This window comes from Oncorhynchus nerka, linkage group LG4, assembly GCF_034236695.1.
Source record: "Oncorhynchus nerka isolate Pitt River linkage group LG4, Oner_Uvic_2.0, whole genome shotgun sequence".
Lineage (NCBI taxonomy): Eukaryota > Metazoa > Chordata > Actinopteri > Salmoniformes > Salmonidae > Oncorhynchus > Oncorhynchus nerka.
Window position 1 is genome coordinate 21,751,668 of NC_088399.1, and position 6,886 is coordinate 21,758,553.

General features: G+C 48.3%; 1 long non-coding RNA gene across 3 annotated transcripts; it reads left to right on the forward strand.

Moving 5' to 3' along the window:
• Positions 1–3,403: 3,403 nt before the first annotated feature.
• On the forward strand, positions 3,404–6,600 carry LOC115128857 (uncharacterized). Of its 3 annotated transcripts, XR_003863557.2 has the most exons (5): positions 3,404–4,320; positions 4,494–4,576; positions 4,773–5,421; positions 5,690–5,752; positions 5,869–6,600. It is a non-coding gene; the product is annotated as an uncharacterized LOC115128857 (long non-coding RNA). The 3 variants fall into 3 exon arrangements; XR_003863559.2 differs by lacking the exon at positions 4,494–4,576; XR_003863558.2 differs by lacking the exons at positions 3,404–4,320; positions 4,494–4,576; positions 4,773–5,421 and adding an exon at positions 5,449–5,583.
• The last annotated feature ends 286 nt before the right edge of the window (positions 6,601–6,886 follow it).

The window sequence follows — 6,886 nt, forward strand, 5'->3', positions numbered from 1 at the left end:
TTAGTGACAAAACGGATGGCACTGTGACAGACTGCATCCAGTTTGCTGAGTAGAGTGTTGGAGGCTATTTTGTAAATGACATCGCCAAAGTCGAGGATCGGAAGGATTGTCCGTTTTACGACGGTCTGTTTGGCAGCGTGAGTGAAGGAGGCTCTGTTGCGAAATAGGAAGCCGATTCTATATTTAATTTTGGATTGGAGATGCTTAATGTATGTCTGGAAGGAGAATTTACAGTCTAGCCAGACACCTAGGTATTTGCAGTTGTCTACATATTCTAAGTCAGAACTGTCCAGAGTAGTGATGCTAGTCGGGCGGGCGGGTGTGGGCAGTGATCGGTTGAAAAGCATGCATTTAGTTTTACTAGCGTTTAAGAGCAGTTGGAGGCCACGGAAAGAGTGTTGTATGGCATTGAAGCTCGTTTGGAGGTTTGTTAACACAGTGTCCAAAGAAGGGCCAGATGTATACAGAATGGTGTTGTCTGCGTAGAGGTGGATCAAGGAATCACCAGCAGCAAGAGCGACATTGTTGATATATTAGCGTAGCCTCTTCTGTAGCCTGTCAACTATGTGTCTGTCTATCCCTGTTCTCTCCTCTCTGCACAGACCATACAAACGCTCCACACCGCATGGCCGCGGCCACCCTAATCTGGTGGTCCCAGCGCGCACGACCCACGTGGAGTTCCAGGTCTCCGGTAGCCTCTGGAACTGCCGATCTGCGGCCAACAAGGCAGAGTTCATCTCAGCCTATGCCTCCCTCCAGTCCCTCGACTTCTTGGCACTGACGGAAACATGGATCACCACAGATAACACTGCTACTCCTACTGCTCTCTCTTCGTCCGCCCACGTGTTCTCGCACACCCCGAGAGCTTCTGGTCAGCGGGGTGGTGGCACCGGGATCCTCATCTCTCCCAAGTGGTCATTCTCTCTTTCTCCCCTTACCCATCTGTCTATCGCCTCCTTTGAATTCCATGCTGTCACAGTTACCAGCCCTTTCAAGCTTAACATCCTTATCATTTATCGCCCTCCAGGTTCCCTCGGAGAGTTCATCAATGAGCTTGATGCCTTGATAAGCTCCTTTCCTGAGGACGGCTCACCTCTCACAGTTCTGGGCGACTTTAACCTCCCCACGTCTACCTTTGACTCATTCCTCTCTGCCTCCTTCTTTCCACTCCTCTCCTCTTTTGACCTCACCCTCTCACCTTCTCCCCCTACTCACAAGGCAGGCAATACGCTCGACCTCATCTTTACTAGACGCTGTTCTTCCACTAACCTCATTGCAACTCCCCTCCAAGTCTCCGACCACTACCTTGTATCCTTTTCCCTCTCGCTCTCATCCAACACTTCCCACACTGCCCCTACTGGATGGTATCGCGCCGTCCCAACCTTCGCTCTCTCTCTCCCCGCTACTCTCTCCTCTTCCATCCTATCATCTCTTCCCTCTGCTCAAACCTTCTCCAACCTATCTCCTGATTCTGCCTCCTCAACCCTCCTCTCCTCCCTTTCTGCATCCTTTGACTCTCTATGTCCCCTATCCTCCAGGCCGGCTCGGTCCTCCCCTCCCGCTCCGTGGCTCGACGACTCATTGCGAGCTCACAGAACAGGGCTCCGGGCAGCCGAGCGGAAATGGAGGAAAACTCGCCTCCCTGCGGACCTGGCATCCTTTCACTCCCTCCTCTCTACATTTTCCTCTTCTGTCTCTGCTGCTAAAGCCACTTTCTACCACTCTAAATTCCAAGCATCTGCCTCTAACCCTAGGAAACTCTTTGCCACCTTCTCCTCCCTCCTGAATCCTCCTCCCCCTCCCCCTCCTCCCTCTCTGCAGATGACTTCGTCAACCATTTTGAAAAGAAGGTCGACGACATCCGATCCTCGCTTGCTAAGTCAAACGACACCGCTGGTTCTGCTCACACTGCCCTACCCTGTGCTCTGACCTCTTTCTCCCCTCTCTCTCCAGATGAAATCTCGCGTCTTGTGACGGCCGGCCGCCCAACAACCTGCCCGCTTGACCCTATCCCCTCCTCTCTTCTCCAGACCATTTCCGGAGACCTTCTCCTTACCTCACCTCGCTCATCAACTCATCCCTGACCGCTGGCTACGTCCCTTCCGTCTTCAAGAGAGCGAGAGTTGCACCCTTCTGAAAAAACCTACACTCGATCCCTCCGATGTCAACAACTACAGACCAGTATCCCTTCTTTCTTTTCTCTCCAAAACTCTTGAACGTGCCGTCCTTGGCCAGCTCTCCCGCTATCTCTCTCAGAATGACCTTCTTGATCCAAATCAGTCAGGTTTCAAGACTAGTCATTCAACTGAGACTGCTCTTCTCTGTATCACGGAGGCGCTCCGCACTGCTAAAGCTAACTCTCTCTCCTCTGCTCTCATCCTTCTAGAACTATCGGCTGCCTTCGATACTGTGAACCATCAGATCCTCCTCTCCACCCTCTCCGAGTTGGGCATCTCCGGCGCGGCCCACGCTTGGATTGCGTCCTACCTGACAGGTCGCTCCTACCAGGTGGCGTGGCGAGAATCTGTCTCCTCACCACGTGCTCACCACTGGTGTCCCCAGGGCTCTGTTCTAGGCCCTCTCCTATTCTCGCTATACACCAAGTCACTTGGCTCTGTCATAGCCTCACCTGGTCTCTCCTATCATTGCTATGCAGACGACACACAATTAATCTTCTCCTTTCCCCCTTCTGATGACCAGGTGGCGAATCGCATCTCTGCATGTCTGGCAGACATATCAGTGTGGATGACGGATCACCACCTCAAGCTGAACCTCGGCAAGACGGAGCTGCTCTTCCTCCCGGGGAAGGACTGCCCGTTCCATGATCTCGCCATCACGGTTGACAACTCCATTGTGTCCTCCTCCCAGAGCGCTAAGAACCTTGGCGTGATCCTGGACAACACCCTGTCGTTCTCAAATAACATCAAGGCGGTGGCCCGTTCCTGTAGGTTCATGCTCTACAACATCCGCAGAGTACGACCCTGCCTCACACAGGAAGCGGCGCAGGTCCTAATCCAGGCACTTGTCATCTCCCGTCTGGATTACTGCAACTCGCTGTTGGCTGGGCTCCCTGCCTGTGCCATTAAACCTCTACAACTCATCCAGAACGCCGCAGCCCGTCTGGTGTTCAACCTTCCCAAGTTCTCTCACGTCACCCCGCTCCTCCACTCTCTCCACTGGCTTCCAGTTGAAGCTCGCATCCGCTACAAGACCATGGTGCTTGCCTACGGAGCTGTGAGGGGAACGGCACCTCAGTACCTCCAGGCTCTGATCAGGCTCTACACCCGTTCATCCACCTCTGGTCTGCTCGCCTCCCTACCACTGAGGAAGTACAGTTCCCGCTCAGCCCAGTCAAAACTGTTCGCTGCTCTGGCCCCCCAATGGTGGAACAAACTCCCTCACGACGCCAGGACAGCGGAGTCAATCACCACCTTCCGGAGACACCTGAAACCCCACCTCTTTAAGGAATACCTAGGATAGGATAAAGTAATCCTTCTCACCCCCCCCCTTAAAAGATTTAGATGCACTATTGTAAAGTGGCTGTTCCACTGGATGTCATAAGGTGAATGCACCAATTTGTAAGTCGCTCTGGATAAGAGCGTCTGCTAAATGACTTAAATGTAAAATGATATATGTAGAGAAAAGAGTCGGCCCGAGAATTGAACCCTGTGGCACCCCCATAGAGACTGCCAGAGGTCCGGACAACAGGCCCTCCGATTTTACACACTGAACTCTATCTGAGAAGTAGTTGGTGAACCAGGCAAGGCAGTTATTTGAGAAACCAAGGCTGTTGAGTCTGCCGATAAGAATGGGGTGATTGCACAGCAGGAAAGGCACGGTGGGATTCGAAATGGTCAGTGACCTGTTTGTTAACTTGGCTTTCAAAGACTTTAGAAAGGCAGGGCAGGATGGATATAGGTCTGTAACAGTTTGGGTATAGAGTGTCACCCCTTTTGAAGAGGGGGATGACAGCGGTAGCTTTCCAATCTTTAGGAATCTTGGACGATACGAAAGAGAGATTGAACAGACTAGTAATAGGTGTTGCAACAATGGCGGCAGATCATTTTAGAAAGAGAGGGCCCAAATTGTCTAGCCCAGCTGATTTGTACGGGTCCAGTTGCATAGTGTAACTGTGTCACCGACCTGAATCTAATCCAATCTGGAGCCAGTCAGTTTACATCTCTACAGCATAACATTTGATTCCAAACGGGATGATGACAATCGTTGACCCTGTTTTTCTGTTCGATAAAGTGTGCAGTTGGGTGCCAGACTGATCACCTGGTTATGAATGGATGCCGGGACCTACCAGTAGGAGCAAAGGTGGGTATCATAGCATGTTTAGCGACCTCCAAAAATAATTTAATTCACAGTTCACTTGCTATTTTCACAGCTTGTCAGGCAAGACCTCAGAATAAAGGTGTGTCATGCGACACAGGTACCCTTGTGATACCTCCTCTGTTGTTGACACAATCTCCCTCGACTCCTATGAAAAGGACACACCATCATGAGGCCTCTGATAGTGACCCAAGTTACTGCCCTGAGGACACAGATGGCTTCATCAACAATGACAGGCAATGTGTGTTGTGTGAAATGTGAAAAGTTGTATAAAAAAAATACCTGGCTTGATAAACTAGTAGGCTTATTCCCCAGCCAAGCAGATACAACTAGTAGAGTCATGTTGGTTGTGAAGTGCATTAGCAAAACCCTTTCTTTTTTCTTGAGAAGAAAATGTAATTTACCACTTGGCTGTCAATTGTTTCACCCTGTCACAGGGTCAATCAACACCACCTCTGAAGATTGCCTGCTGCAATTGTTTGAGAGATGTCCAGTTTGCAACCGAACATGCAGTATAGAGAATACCAGCAAGGGGGCCCTTCTCAGCATGATGTAGACATGCCCTCGCTGTGAGTATTCCTATGAATGGAACAGTCAGCTACATGTCGGCAAGTATCCGACCAGCAACCTTCACCTATCGCCGGCAACACAGGTTCGTCATTGGTTCAAATACAGAAGGTAACCCACTTCATTACTTTGATACAACTGACTTTTGTTGTTTATTTTCTTCTTCTTAGATGCATATAATGTCCAGGGAATAACCTAGCCTGGAAGCAGACTAATCGATTTGTTCACCAGTCTATTTCACGTCACATTTTATGATATCTGAAGTGAAATAGAAAGGTGAATCAGTGATTGGGTTGGTTCCACCAGCCTAATCATAACCACCATTGATAATGTAATCAGTGATCTGTGTGTATGAGTGTGTGTGTGTGTGTTTATGTGTGACCGACCAGTATCTTTGATGAGGGGCCAGGAGCTGAGCTACGCTGCTATGCCCGTCAATGGGGCTCTGGCAAAGACCTCACCTCCAGCCCCACCTCCTGCCTGCTCACCAATGGTCGTCGATGGTGAGAAAAGAATTAGGTAGGTTTAATCTGACTTGTTCAAACTTCAACATAGTATATGTTTCTGTGTCAAATACCAACTGCCATTGCTAATATAACAGTGACTGTGTGTATGTGTTCACCGATGCATGATATGAGAGACCTGACACTCAACACATTCACTCAACACATCCACAATGAGGTTTGTACCTATAATACAGTAAAGCACAAATGTCCAGTAATGGCAACAACCTTTTCATTCCATGTGTCACTTATGAACTCTCCTTCAACTCTGCCTATTTCTACAGAAGGACTGGAGATGCTTTTGTCAGACAGCAGCCTCAGTTGTTTAATGGGGAGACCATAATTGGGTAGGTTTTGTCTGATCTGTTCAAACTTCAACATAGTACCTTTTTGTGTTTCAGATATTACGTATCCTAACTGCCATTGGTAATAGAACAGTGACTATGTGTGTATGTGTTCACAGAAACATGTATGGAGCCAGCACATGGAGACTTGCAAGATGATGTGATGAAGTCCAGAATGATAGACGGGCTTGATATGGATATTTCTGAATGGAGAGAGACATGGGACTCGGCATTAACATTTTACTAGACACAGCTTTTAATTGTATTGCCTTTTTTATTATTGAATTGAATGGTATCAGTCAACATGGGGAGGGAGAAACACAGTGTATTCTGCACCAGGATAAAGGAAATCCTATTGTAATAAGGGACACCTCTCAGGAAGGTATGACCACTCTGACATGTTTGCCAAGGTAGCCCCATTACCACCAGACAAAGTGCCGATAGGCACAGTACCTGTATCAGCTGGGAATGACAAATGAAAGATGAAAGGTGCACATTGTTATATTATCAGAACACTGCTTCTATGGTATATTGTAAAGGTTTGTTTATTCTATATGGACCTGTTACTACATTTGAAAGTTATCAAAACACTTAGTTTAGCATATCTACATAAATTCAGCAATTGCATTCTTCTCATATTACTGTGTAGCCTACTGACCTATTCAGAGCTTCCATCGTCATCTCACATTACATCTGCATGTAGTTAATGAACTCAACCTGCGCAAGGTTTGTTTGTTGTGGCTGAGTGGGGGGAAACAGCTGAGGGCAAAGGTTCTGACAGATGGGTGTGTCTTGATGGTGGCAAGGACAGACGCAAGAAACACACACATTAAACCACACCCCCAATCCAACTCACGTTTGGCTTCTGTCATAGCCGCCAGCATTTCTTGAGGAGAAAGCCCCCATAAATTGGCCTGATCATCGGGTCCAGGGTTCCCCTAATAGTTACACATTTCAATATTTTCCAATTGTTCTCCCCCTGGCCCTGGGACAATTAACAGGTGTACGAACCACTACACAGTTCAAAAATGCCATTCTCAAACGCATCTCCAATTGCGGTCATACTCTCCAACCAGGAAACATGAAAATACCTCAATAATTAGGTTCAAATAAAGTAAGCATTCACATTTCTTTAGC